We start from the raw sequence: 15,208 nt of genomic DNA, 5'->3' as shown, positions 1-15,208 counted from the left end.
AATGCGTTGTTCTAGTGAGATTCAACGCCCTACTTACTTTTTCAAACAATTTGATCACTTTGTTTCAATTTGAGTTTATGAACAGTGATTTTGCAAACTTCTTGCTTCTAGGGTTCAGGATTTGGCTTAGGATTTGAGTGAAATGGCTTCTAAATCTTTAAATGCGTTGTTCTAGTGAGATTCAAAGCCCTAGTCACTTATTCAGATAATTTGATCACTTTGTTTAATTAGAGTTTATGAACAGTGATTTTCCAAACTTCTTTCTTCCGGGGTTAGGATTTGCTTTGGGTTGGAGTGAAATGGCTTCTAAATCTCTAAATGCGTTGTTCTAGAGAGATTCAAAGCCCTACTTACTTTTTCAAACAATTCGATCACCTTGTTTCAATTTGAGTTTATGAACAGTGATTTTCAAAACTTCTTGCTTCTATGGTTTAGGATTTGGCTTGTGTTTTAGTGAAATGACTTCTAAATCTTTAAATGAGTTGTTCTAGTGAGATTCGACGCCCTACTTACTTTTTCAAACAATTGGATCACCTTGTTTCAATTTGTGTTTATGAACAGTGATTTTCAAAACTTCTTGCTTCTAGGGTTTAGGATTTGCTTTGGGTGTGAGTAAAATGGCTTCTAAATCTTTAAATGCGTTGTTCTAGTGAGATTCAACGCCCTACTTACTTTTTCAAACAATTTGATCACTTTGTTTCAATTTGAGTTTATGAACAGTGATTTTGCAACCTTCTTGCTTCTAGGGTTCAGGATTTGGCTTAGGATTTGAGTGAAATGGCTTCTAAATCTTTAAATGCGTTGTTCTAGTGAGATTCAAAGCCCTAGTCACTTATTCAGATAATTTGATCACTTTGTTTAATTAGAGTTTATGAACAGTTATTTTCCAAACTTCTTTCTTCGGGGGTTAGGATTTGCTTTGGGTTGGAGTGAAATGGCTTCTAAATCTCTAAATGCGTTGTTCTAGAGAGATTCAAAGCCCTACTTACTTTTTCAAACAATTCGATCACCTTGTTTCAATTTGAGTTTATGAACAGTCATTTTCAAAACTTCTTGCTTCTATGGTTTAGGATTTGGCTTGTGTTTTAGTGAAATGACTTCTAAATCTTTAAATGAGTTGTTCTAGTGAGATTCGACGCCCTACTTACTTTTTCAAACAATTCGATCACCTTGTTTCAATTTGTGTTTATGAACAGTGATTTTCAAAACTTCTTGCTTCTAGGGTTTAGGATTTGCTTTGGGTGTTGATACGCTTTAAGCAAGCGCATAATTTAACCCTGAAATATCGTTAGTAGTATAAGCAAATAGGGATCGTTCTATTCCGGGGATTGAGGGTACACCTGTCATTGTCAAACAATTAAACAATTAAAATTAAAACAAAGTATAATATTCACAAAGATATTCACAAGTATAAACATTATTTACGAATTTAGGAGGGATTTTTTGATTTTGATTTTCGAAAAATAAACTAAGTAAAGAAAACAAATAAAACACAAAAACATAAAAACATAAATGGAATGAGAGAACAAAGATCAAAACCGAAACTTATGATTAAAATTGATTCAAACCCTAATATTTGATAGGAGCATAAAATGCGACGTTTATAATGTTTATACCCTATATTTTGCTAAGTTATTTCCTTTATCTTGATCAATTTAACTTAGTTAGTGTTTTACAGGTGTAAATGGAGTCTCAAAGTCCAAAAATGGCTAAGGAAGGCACAAGTGGCGCAGAAATGGAAAGAAATGAAGAAATGGAAGTTTTCCCAGTTTGACTAGGAAAAGGAATCCCGGTTGAAGTAGGAGTCTGAAGCTGACTTGGATTAGGAGTTCTACTTGGACAAGGAAACTCAATTCTACTCAGATAAGGAATACTAGTGTGACAAGGAGTCCCTGTTGGATAAGGATTACTCAAGAAGGTTCCGGAAGAGTGTAGAAGCATCTCGGAAAAGAAAGCAGTATTCAACTAGGAAACCTACTTGCATAAGGAGTTCTACTCATACTAGGAGAGCCTTGGAACGTTCATGAAGAATCTAGAAGTCTCAAGAAGATCATATGCCGTGCACATGGAAGAGAAAGCAACAAGGAATTCGGATTTCAAAGCAATGTGGAGTTTGGATTTCTAGTTGAGTATGGATTGGAATTGCCGTGAGATTCTTGAAGGTTCTAGGGAGTTCTTGACGTTTCATTCTTCAATAAGGCGTGGAAGACATGTGAGAGGCATGTGATGTGAAGGAAAACCGAATTAGACTTAAGTTGTGCTTTAAAAGTCAAATCCATTACAGATTCGGATTACTGCCTGTGCAGATCAGTCAACTTCAACGGAGCATAGAAAATCGCTCAGAGCTCAGAAAATTATGATCTTTATATGGTTGGAAAGCTACAGATGTCTAGTTTCCAGAGCTTTTTACAGCTTGTCAATAGATATTTTCTAGAGGAAGTTATGGCTGTTTTAGTACACTGAGGTCAAGACTGCCGGAAATCTGTTTTGTGCCAAACAAGTCCTAGATCAACACAACTTTGGAGAAACCAAGTAGAAACGAATTGGGAGTGCCTTGGGACGTTCTACTATATATACCTTGTGTATTAGACGTTCAGGGGACACATATTATTCTCCACAATTTCGTTTCTCACCGGTTTACTCTTGAGTTTCAGGTTTTTGCATCTACAAGTTCCTAGCCGTGCCATCCTCCATCCTAGCCGTGAATTCTACCTTGTGTTGCTGCCTTGGATCTGCTTTGGACCTTGGGACGTAGTCAAGGGTTGTTCATACCATCTTCCCTATGTGTTCTTCACGGTTTAGTGTTCTTGTATTTGTATTTTCTGTTTTGATTTCTTTATGTGTAAAACCGAAACCATGAGATAACTTTCTGATTTTTGGATGCGATTTTGATATGCTTTTCTATGATTGATGTGTTTGTGTGTTTTTGATCTTGATTAATTGCCGAAATATGGAATGATAATCTGGTTTTGTTTTATAGATAACTTTTATGTGTTCTTGTTCTTTGGTGGCCAACTTAGGATGATTGCATGTAATTGGAGCTAGTAATTAGGTAAAACGCTTCGGGACCCTAATTCGATATAGTAGTAAAGGCTTTGTACAAAGGTCGAGATCAGATTATGCATGTAATGAAAAGATTCGCTTCGAGTACTTGAATTTGCATGTTTATTGACTAAACTTTCACTTGCTCTTAATGATTTGAATGCATGAGATTATGAGTCGCTTCGATTGTGTGATACTTGCATTTGAAATATGTTGGTTTGGCGCTTCGTCGATCAATTGCGTAAAGGGAAGTCATATAAGGGACATTGGGCGCTTGTAACTTTGTTTCTTGGTTGATATCTTTCCATGGTAATTAACAAGATTAAGGGATGCATGAATATGTTGTTCTTGAAAGGTTCTTGATAAATTGTTTTCCAAAAATTCTTCTTTTCCCACCTATGTAAATAAAATGTTTTTAATCTTTTATTTGTTTTCGAAAATTATAGTTTAAATCTTCAAAAACCCCCCCTTGTTTCGTTTGTTATGTGTTTTTGTATATGTGTAAATAATTAAAATTAACTTAGAGTTTTTAGGTAGCATGTTAACTTAGATAATTAAATAAATAAAAAATGTTTTTAAAATTCGTGAATAGTGTCTCCGTGAATAGTAAATATGTGTTAGTGTTTTCTAGGAATTAATTTGGTGTTTTTTAGGGATTTGTTTTGTGTTTTTTAGGGATTGCTAAAATTTAGGGATTCTCTTGGTGTTTTTTAGGGATTTTGTTTTCTTGTAGATTAAGTAATTCTAAGTAGATAATAACTAGTAATCCTTGTTGTATATGGATTCCCTATGTGATATGGACTTGTAAATTGTGTATAAATAGGAGTGGGATTTCCAAAACCTTTTCTAACTTGTTTTCTCTCTTTCCTTCGAATTCTTTGTGTATATATATGTGATTTTCGTTGCTCTCTATTGTTCATTGTTCTCTAGATTCGTGTGAATGTATGTATGCTCTCTCTCTTTTCTTTTGTTGTTCGAAATTTATGCATGCTTGTTCTTGTAAACTTGTAATATTTTCGTGAACTTGTATATGTTTGTTATTTGATTTCGTAAATTGTATATTTTATTCTTTAATTTGTTTCTCACATGTTAGCACCCTCAATCCCCGGTTTGTTCGATACCCTATTTGCTCTATACTAATGATGATATTTTTCAGGGTTTAAATTGGCGATGCTTTGCACGTATCAATTTTTGGCGCCGTTGCCGGGGATTGAAAAGTCTTCATGTGATGAAAACGCCGCTAAGGTATGATTTTGGTAAGGGATTATGAACTATTATGGAATAGGTGAAGTCTCTTTTGTTGACATTAGCCTTAACCCCTTATTAGCGCCTAATTTAGGTCTCTTAAGGTTGTGGGCGGCTTTTGTTAACACTTGAAAAATGTCTTGCACTTAATTTTTCCCTTATCTTAGTAAGCATAGCCTATGTGAGATGGTGTCTAGAAAGGGGACAACGTTCATGACGGGTTTTGAAATCAGAACGGCAATGCCAAAATGGTTTCTACCTCTCGTGCTCGTCCTCCCCCGCACTGGCCATTTTCAGTAAGGTTGCCCAAAGGATTTGCGAAAAAATATGTGTAAAGACAAGGACTTGGGCCGCACGTCCAAAACAATAGTCCATGATGTTTTATTAAAATCATATACTTAGACAATTTTCGAGAAAATTGGTTTTGGTAAGAAGAAAGTAAGTCATAACGGAATAGGTGAGAGTTCTTTTATTAATACTTGTCAAGCAACCTTCTTTATCAAGTAGGCGCACCTTAGTAGCATAGAGTGTCTAGGTTGATTGGATACGAGAAGTGCTGACAAAGGGTCTCGTCCCCTGTCAATCAAGTGAGCTAAGCTCCGCCAAAATCGTTCCTCTACTACCTGGCTCTGTGTGAAAAGAGTTACCAAAAGATTAAGGAGGGGAGACTTGTATTAACATTAGAATCTCTGGGCCGCACGTCTAAACTTTGACTTACAATTCTCTTATTGAAGTTGATTATTTCGAAAGTTGTAAAAGATTGTAACTAACCACTATAATTTTCGTTGGCCATGTGTATGCTTATATATGTGACGTTTTTAATGTGTGTACCTTGGTCCACGTCTTGTTTATACCTTACTAACTTTACTCTTTTGTTTTACTACAGATCAATGAATGTCTGGATCGTCTGAACCACCCAAGTACACCAAAACGCCCCTTCACGTCATTCAAGAACGAATTGCAAGGCTAAAGCAGAATTCAGACATCTTTGACGTTCAAGCCTCCACTCCACTTCAAATTCGTGAGCTTGAATTGGATAGTGAAGGGAACAGAATAGAGGGAGGATTAGAAGCTTCAACCACTTCATCGGATCAATCACCACCACATACCCCACATTCACCACATCAAGAACCACCCAACGCCCCTCTCCCTTTGATTTTACCACCACCACCACCACCAATGGCTCTCACCATAAGGCAACTCTCTACATCCGTCATCCCACCTGGGGGAGTGCCAACCTGCATAACCTACCCTGCTGCAGCTGAGGGATTAACAGCTGATTTTGAGTTGAAGTCTGGGTTGCTTCATCGTCTTCCTACCTTCCATGGACTCCCTATGGAAGATCCCAACAACCACTTGATGGAATTCCAGTTCATATGCACTAGTATGAAGCCTCAAGGAGCGGATGAGCATATTTTGAAGTTGAAAGCCTTCCCATTTTCGTTGGCTGACAAGGCAAAGCAATGGCTTTATGAGTTGCCTAGTGGACGGATTACTTCTTGGGCAGACATGATGAAGGCGTTTCTTGAGAAATTCTTTCCTACATCTCGCATCATCATGCTTAGGAAGAAGATAAGTGGCATTCAACAAGGGCAAGATGAGTCCTACGCAGAATACTATGAGAGGTTCAAGTCTCTTATCACTCAATGCCCTCAACATGGCATGAAGGATGAGACCTTGCTCACTTGCTTTTATGATGGTCTCACACCTTTGGAAAGAGACATGTTAGATGCTGCTTCTGGTGGATCTTTTGTTGACAAGGAGCCTGCGGCTGGAATGATCCTTATTGAGAATAGGGCCTTGAATCAACAACAATATGGGAGCTCTAGGTCCAAGACCACCACCACACGTGAAAGGGTCCATGAGGTAAGTGCTTTGGCTAAAATGGAAGATAAAATTAACAAACTTACTTCTCTTATGTCTCAGGGAACTCATGGACAAGTCATGGTGTGTGGATATGTTCTATGCAAGGGCATGTGTCTAACCAATGCCCTCAACTCATGGAGGAAGGAGGACTTGAAGGTGTTAACGCCATAGGGTTCCAACAAGGTGGTCAACCTCCAAGAAACGATCCATTCTCAAATACTTACAACCCTGGATGGAGGGATCACCCTAACTTTCGTTGGAGGAACAATGAAAACGTGCAAAATACACATCAAGGCTTCCAACAACGTCCTCAAGGCTTTTATCAAAAGCCTCAAGCTCCTAACTCTACTCCTTTAAATTCAAACTTTAATTCAAATTCTTCTTCTGCTTCTAATGATGAATTGATCAGAACTCTAACTCAATCTACTCAAGCTTTGATTGCAGGTCAAACTCATCATGAGAATCAAATCAATGCCTTATCCACGGATGTAGCAGAGATGAAGAAGCAAATGAGTCAAGTTGTAGAGTTCATGGGTAAGTTTCATGAGCAAGGGAAGCTTCCTAGCAACACAATTCCAAATCCTAAGGGAGGCTTTGGGGGCGCCACCAACTAAGGAGTGAAGGTGCAAGTCTAGGCTGAAAGACTTTAAACATTAAGCGCTGCATGGGAGGCAACCCATTTCATCCGTAGCTGTGGAGGAGCCATCAACGCAGATTTGCTTTCTTGAACTCTTCCCTTCTCTTTTATTTTCGTCAACTTTGCTTTTCTTTTAGGATTTGTTGCGTTAACTATTCTTCTATGCTTGATTGATGCTTTGCATGCTTTATAATTGTTTATACATTGAGGACAATGTATGATTTAAGTGTGGGGGAAGGGTTTAACGTTTCACTTTGTTTTTAGATAGCTAGTTTTGTGGTCTTAAAAAAAAAAAAAAAAAAAAAAAAAAAAAATTATTTTCGTCACTTTATTAATAATAAAAAAAATCGTCACTGTTCAAAAAATAAAAAATAAATAAAAAAATAAAAAAATAAAAAAATCTTTTTGTTTTGTTTTGTTTTGTGATCGAGTCTTAGGATGCCCTTTTAACTGTCTAGGATGTGCTTATATCTCTGAAATTAAGGCTAAAAGAGGATCACAAGATTGAGATAATGTTTGATGATATTCTTTGGTTAATCATGATTTATGAAAAGCATATGAATGTGTAGTAGATATGGTGCATGCGTAACTTTGGTACAGAATATGAACATGTGGAAGATAAGTTGTGATTCATAACAACCCTAAGTGAGAATTTGAGCCATGTGCCCTTTCTTTGTGAGTGATTAACGAAAAAAATGATTATACTCTTGTTTTCTTGGCGATGATTTTGTTGATCTCATTATTCTTTCATCTTGATTGATTACATGCCATAGATTAAGTTTAATGGACTAGAGAATGCTAGAATTCACTGTTATGCTTGTTGAGACGTTTATAATCAATATATGGCCCTGATTCTGGAAAGGATAAAGGTACTTACTTAGGATTATACCACCATTGCCAAATATAGCCTGTGTCCCTATTTGTGCCCGTCGTGGGACCCCCCTAGTTTAACCCCTTTGAGCCTACATTAAGCCTTTTCTTTCATCACCCTCAAAATTCCTTAACCCTTAACCCTAGTATAGTTATATCTTTACCCTTTGTTCTAAAGACTTAGTGGAGCATATTTTCGAGACTTTGCTTGGAGTTTTGGCGTCAAGGATGAATTTTGAAGGCATGAAGAAGTTCAAGTGTGGGGGTAGACTTGTCCATATGAATATTTGTATGTAATTGCCGAAAGAAAGTTGAAAAAAAAAAAGAAAAAAAAAAGAAATCGAAAAAAAAAAACAAGAATATTTTTCGGCAATTAAAGAAAAAAATGTGTTATTATTGTTTATGTTTATGGATTTTAGTCCCCTATACTTAGTGGATTTGGAGTTTGCTTTGAATTGAAGGCCCATTGTTGAAAAATTTGGTCTTTGTCCTGTTCACACTTGTTCAAAAGAAGGTTAGAATGAAGTTTGGGCCCAACATGATGGCACTTGGCCCTTTTATAAGCCCAAGAAGGAGGACATGACGTTTTGCTATGCTTGGTGGATTTCGAAGATAGTCTCTCTACATGAACAAGTGCTCTACTAGGTTTTTAGGATACTTTGTGATTTTCCTATCCCTTCGTTTCTTTAAACCTTAAGCCTTGGCCCCATTACAACCCTTAATTGAAAGACCTCTTTGATCCTTAAGATGGGACAGCCTTTGATGTGGAGATGAGTTATAACTGTTGAACTTATGGCTTGGGTTCATTCGTGCATGTGGTTGATATCTTTCATGAGATCTTTAAAAGAAAAATATATATGCTTTCGTTTCTTATGTATGTGATCTACTTCGTAATCTTTCACATATACTTGAGTGATAAGCTTTTAAGCATGAACCTTGAATCTGAGAGAAGAAAGAGTGATATATCTATGTGAGGTTGAATCATGACTTGTTTGAAATGTGTTGAGAACCCCCATCACCATTGTTTACCCCCAAGTCTTACATGCTTATATGTGGATTATATTTTGTAATTAGCTCTCGAATATCTTGAAGATGTGATGCTTGGTTAAGTGCTAATCTTGGTGACTTGAAAGTATGAGATTGCTGAGACAATATGTTAAAGGGCTTAGAAGTCATTGTGTGTGTCAACGTTGGAGTTATTGTTTGTGATGTTTTTGTGTTGATTTTGTTTAAGTGTTTTACGTTTTTGAGTCTTGAGTCTTGAGTCTTAGTGTTTTTCGTTTTCCATACTTAGTTTATTTTCGTTAGTCTTTGTTTTGTTTCTTAGTCTTTTGGTATGTTATGTTGATTTTGCTAAGGGACTAGCAAAAGCTAAGTGTGGGGGAATTTGATAGGAGCATAAAATGCGACGTTTATAATGTTTATACCCTATATTTTGCTAAGTTATTTCCTTTATCTTGATCAATTTAACTTAGTTAGTGTTTTACAGGTGTAAATGGAGTCTCAAAGTCCAAAAATGGCTAAGGAAGGCACAAGTGGCGCAGAAATGGAAAGAAATGAAGAAATGGAAGTTTTCCCAGTTTGACTAGGAAAAGGAATCCCGGTTGAAGTAGGAGTCTGAAGCTGACTTGGATTAGGAGTTCTACTTGGACAAGGAAACTCAATTCTACTCAGATAAGGAATACTAGTGTGACAAGGAGTCCCTGTTGGATAAGGATTACTCAAGAAGGTTCCGGAAGAGTGTAGAAGCATCTCGGAAAAGAAAGCAGTATTCAACTAGGAAACCTACTTGCATAAGGAGTTCTACTCATACTAGGAGAGCCTTGGAACGTTCATGAAGAATCTAGAAGTCTCAAGAAGATCATATGCCGTGCACATGGAAGAGAAAGCAACAAGGAATTCGGATTTCAAAGCAATGTGGAGTTTGGATTTCTAGTTGAGTATGGATTGGAATTGCCGTGAGATTCTTGAAGGTTCTAGGGAGTTCTTGACGTTTCATTCTTCAATAAGGCGTGGAAGACATGTGAGAGGCATGTGATGTGAAGGAAAACCGAATTAGACTTAAGTTGTGCTTTAAAAGTCAAATCCATTACAGATTCGGATTACTGCCTGTGCAGATCAGTCAACTTCAACGGAGCATAGAAAATCGCTCAGAGCTCAGAAAATTATGATCTTTATATGGTTGGAAAGCTACAGATGTCTAGTTTCCAGAGCTTTTTACAGCTTGTCAATAGATATTTTCTAGAGGAAGTTATGGCTGTTTTAGTACACTGAGGTCAAGACTGCCGGAAATCTGTTTTGTGCCAAACAAGTCCTAGATCAACACAACTTTGGAGAAACCAAGTAGAAACGAATTGGGAGTGCCTTGGGACGTTCTACTATATATACCTTGTGTATTAGACGTTCAGGGGACACATATTATTCTCCACAATTTCGTTTCTCACCGGTTTACTCTTGAGTTTCAGGTTTTTGCATCTACAAGTTCCTAGCCGTGCCATCCTCCATCCTAGCCGTGAATTCTACCTTGTGTTGCTGCCTTGGATCTGCTTTGGACCTTGGGACGTAGTCAAGGGTTGTTCATACCATCTTCCCTATGTGTTCTTCACGGTTTAGTGTTCTTGTATTTGTATTTTCTGTTTTGATTTCTTTATGTGTAAAACCGAAACCATGAGATAACTTTCTGATTTTTGGATGCGATTTTGATATGCTTTTCTATGATTGATGTGTTTGTGTGTTTTTGATCTTGATTAATTGCCGAAATATGGAATGATAATCTGGTTTTGTTTTATAGATAACTTTTATGTGTTCTTGTTCTTTGGTGGCCAACTTAGGATGATTGCATGTAATTGGAGCTAGTAATTAGGTAAAACGCTTCGGGACCCTAATTCGATATAGTAGTAAAGGCTTTGTACAAAGGTCGAGATCAGATTATGCATGTAATGAAAAGATTCGCTTCGAGTACTTGAATTTGCATGTTTATTGACTAAACTTTCACTTGCTCTTAATGATTTGAATGCATGAGATTATGAGTCGCTTCGATTGTGTGATACTTGCATTTGAAATATGTTGGTTTGGCGCTTCGTCGATCAATTGCGTAAAGGGAAGTCATATAAGGGACATTGGGCGCTTGTAACTTTGTTTCTTGGTTGATATCTTTCCATGGTAATTAACAAGATTAAGGGATGCATGAATATGTTGTTCTTGAAAGGTTCTTGATAAATTGTTTTCCAAAAATTCTTCTTTTCCCACCTATGTAAATAAAATGTTTTTAATCTTTTATTTGTTTTCGAAAATTATAGTTTAAATCTTCAAAAACCCCCCCTTGTTTCGTTTGTTATGTGTTTTTGTATATGTGTAAATAATTAAAATTAACTTAGAGTTTTTAGGTAGCATGTTAACTTAGATAATTAAATAAATAAAAAATGTTTTTAAAATTCGTGAATAGTGTCTCCGTGAATAGTAAATATGTGTTAGTGTTTTCTAGGAATTAATTTGGTGTTTTTTAGGGATTTGTTTTGTGTTTTTTAGGGATTGCTAAAATTTAGGGATTCTCTTGGTGTTTTTTAGGGATTTTGTTTTCTTGTAGATTAAGTAATTCTAAGTAGATAATAACTAGTAATCCTTGTTGTATATGGATTCCCTATGTGATATGGACTTGTAAATTGTGTATAAATAGGAGTGGGATTTCCAAAACCTTTTCTAACTTGTTTTCTCTCTTTCCTTCGAATTCTTTGTGTATATATATGTGATTTTCGTTGCTCTCTATTGTTCATTGTTCTCTAGATTCGTGTGAATGTATGTATGCTCTCTCTCTTTTCTTTTGTTGTTCGAAATTTATGCATGCTTGTTCTTGTAAACTTGTAATATTTTCGTGAACTTGTATATGTTTGTTATTTGATTTCGTAAATTGTATATTTTATTCTTTAATTTGTTTCTCACATGTTAGCACCCTCAATCCCCGGTTTGTTCGATACCCTATTTGCTCTATACTAATGATGATATTTTTCAGGGTTTAAATTGGCGATGCTTTGCACGTATCAATATTGTTCATCTAAGTCATGAGAAAGGAGTTGATCATGTGAAACATTCGAAAGCAAATGAATTCCCATTTTTTACTTTTCAATGCTAATTAACCTAAGCGAAAGCACCTAGATTAATCCTATCAAACATGCAATCAAACCCTAGAAAGCTAGTCAATCATGTCATGTTTAACGCATTACACATAGAGAAAGGCTATCCACTCAAGTGTACAACTTAGTATGGAAAAGTCCACCTAATTGCAATTCTCTTTAATTAAATTCGATCTTTGTACAAAACCTTTACTACTTTGATTCAAGTTTACACAAAACGAAAAGTCGATTTCATGTTCTTAAACCTAGCACCAATTATATCGAAACCTTAAGTGTTTGCAACCACATAAGATTAAAATACAAAAGTTATCTATAACGCAAATTTAATTAAACAAACCCACATAAGCAACTCTCGAAGAACAATAATATGAATCTGAAAATTTCATTCAATCATATAAAATTTCAGAAATTAATATTCATTCAAACATATATGTCAACTAAAACAAACCAACGAAATTCAAACAAAGGTTACAAAGTAGAGGTCGAATTACACCGTGGATGGAAGATGAGGATGAATGATTTTCGTTGTGATCCTTGAAGCTTGAAAGCAAGTCTTCAATGGTGGATGGTGGAGGAATAGTCACGGCTCCTTCTTCTCCCTTCGGCCTTGCTTGAACTCCGTCGCTTGCTTTAGAGGATGGAGAGAAAATGGGAGAAGCTCACGGCAACAATATAATTTTTCTGAATTTTTCTAAGGGATATGGAACCCCTTTTTCAACGTCAAAGAGGTGGGTATATATAGGAGCACGGCTAGGGTTCACAAAGCAATCACAAATTTCCACATAACTTCCACCAATGAGAATTCGCCAAGTAAGCTTTGTGATGTAGTCCAACCAATCATAGAATGCCAAGTAATCCGTGTGATGTGTTCCACCCAATCAAAATTCTCTAAAATACCTCCCTAATATTTAATTTCTGAATTTCCTTGAAATTATTCTGATTTCCTTCATGAATTTCGGCCAACATTCCTTTAGGGAATTTAGGGATGAATCTAGACGCCTTTTTAGCTTTTCCTTGGTGCACACATATTTTCCTTCCATAAATATCTCCCTTGAATCTCTCTTGGCATAATCTCCTTGATTATTTCTGATTTTCACGTTGGCAATCACACCAAATTATTCCTCCAACAATATTTCTTTCCATAAAAGTTTCCCAAGAAAATCTCTCCTTGAAATCTTCAATCAGTCATCTTTAATTCCCATGTTGTCACCTTGTTTTTCCTTAAGTATTACACGGCAAATTTAATCCCCAAGGAAAATATAGTTTCCTTTTTAAAAACTCTTCCTTGATTTCCTCTTGCTTGATTTCCTCTTTAATTTTTCACGCCATCTCCTTCTTTCCATTTATGAGCTTATTTCAGCTCATTTATTTTCAAGAACCTGAAAATAGGAACTATTAATACAAGTAAAAACTTTCTGAAAACAAGAAATGGAAACTTTCCTCAATAAAATGGAAACTTGCTAGAAATGGAAAATAGAAACTACAAAAATGGAAACTTTCTACAATAAGGAACTTTCCTAATCCAAGAATGGAAACTTTCCTAAACAGAGTTTTATTAAGGAAATAACACAGAAAATATAGGGAAATAACAGTTAAAACGTCGCATTAAAATGCTCCTATCAGATTCCCCCACACTTAGCTTTTGCTAGTCCCTTAGCAAAATCACACTAAGACTCAACTAAGACTCAACGAAAATTTAAACACTCAACAAATACAATAACTCTATTGCCCTTCAACTTTTTGTCTCAGAAATCTCTTACTTTCACAACACCAAGATTAGCACTCAACCAAGAATCAATGTTTAAGCATTCGAGAGTTAATTAAAACATATAATCCACATATACACAAGTAGGACTTGGTTGTAACAATGGTGGTGGGTTCTGTTAAGCATGTTTCAGACAAGTATGATTCAAATCCTCACAAGGTATATCCACTCTTTCTTCTCTCAGATCATGGCAATGCTTAAAAGCTTATAATCACTCAATTATATGTGAGAGAAAATATTTTGAGGCATTCAAATAGCTCACATATATAAGAAACGAAAAGCACTTTGTGAATATAATTTTTTTTTCAAAAGATCTCATGAAAGATACCAACTACTTGCACAGATGGACCCAAGCCATAGGTTCAACTCTTGTCACTCATCTCCACATCAAAGGCTGTCCCATCTTAAGGATCAAGAAGGTCCTCTCAAAGGTTATAATGGGGCTCAGGTTCAAGGTTTAAAGAAACGAAAGGTAAGGATTTATCAAAGTGTCCTAAAAACCTAGCAGAGCTCATATAATGTAGAGATCTTCGAAATTTTTCCACCAAGGCATTGCAAAAACGTCACTTCCCCATAGAGGTCACATAAAAGGGCCAAATGTCTTCATTCTAAATTTCCCTTGAACTCTTGTGAATTGGACAAAGACCAAATTTTTCAGTAGTGGGCCTTCAATTCAAAGCAAACTCCAAACTCACCAAGTATGGGGAACTAAAATCCATAAACATATACTTTTCTTTCTTTTTCTTTTTAGCCGTACACATTTTTTCTTTTTCATTTTTTTTTTCCGGCTTCCACATATTTTTTTTTTTTTTTTTTTTTTTATGGACAACTCCCCCACACTTTAACTTTCACCTCTTCTCAATCTTCATCCTTAGCGTCAAATCCTCAAGTAAAGTCCCAAAGATAGCTCCACTAAGTTCTTAGAACAAAGGGTAGGGTTGTAACTATACTAAGCTTCATGGTTAAGGATTTTAAGGATGATGAAAGAAAAGGCTTAATGTAGGCTCAAAGGGGCTTATCTAAGGGAGTCCCACGACGGGCACAAATGGGGACACAAGCTCATTTGGCAATGGTGGTAATTCCTAGGGTGCCTCTATCCTTTCCAGAATCAGGGCCATGTATTGATATAACGTCTCAACAAGCACAAGAGTGAATTCTAGCATTCTCTAGTCCATTAAACTTAATCTATGGCAAGCAATCAATCAAGATGAAAGAATAATGAGATCATCAAAACATCGCCAAGAAATTAAGAATATATATTTTTTTTCACTCCAAGAAAAAGGAACATGGGCTCAATTATCTCACATGGGCTTTATGAATCAGAACTCATCCTAACATGCTCATATTCTGTACCAAGGTCACGAAATCCATATCCACTACACATGCATACATTTTTCATATATCTCAATTAACCAAAGAATACCATGTTAAAATCATCTCAACATTGTGATCCTCTTTTAGCCATAATTTCAGAGATATAGAATCATCCTAGACAGTTGAAGGGGCATCCTATGACTCAATAAATAAAAGCAACAATTTTTTTTTTAATTTTTGACATTTTTCGATTTTTTGTATTTTCCAATATATATGACTCAAAATAAAAGACTCAAATATAAATCCCTTCCCCCACACTTAAATATTGCATTGTCCTCA

At 36.0% G+C, this 15,208-nt stretch overlaps 1 non-coding gene across 1 annotated transcript; it reads right to left on the bottom strand.

Annotated features, from left to right (window-relative positions):
* Positions 1 to 5,844: 5,844 nt before the first annotated feature.
* On the bottom strand, positions 5,845 to 5,951 carry LOC133727630 (small nucleolar RNA R71). Its single transcript, XR_009855307.1, has one exon. It is a non-coding gene; the product is annotated as a small nucleolar RNA R71 (small nucleolar RNA).
* Between the last annotated feature and the right edge of the window lie 9,257 nt (positions 5,952 to 15,208).

Source organism: Rosa rugosa, chromosome 1, assembly GCF_958449725.1.
Source record: "Rosa rugosa chromosome 1, drRosRugo1.1, whole genome shotgun sequence".
Lineage (NCBI taxonomy): Eukaryota > Viridiplantae > Streptophyta > Magnoliopsida > Rosales > Rosaceae > Rosa > Rosa rugosa.
This window is presented reverse-complemented; position numbering and strand designations above follow the sequence as displayed.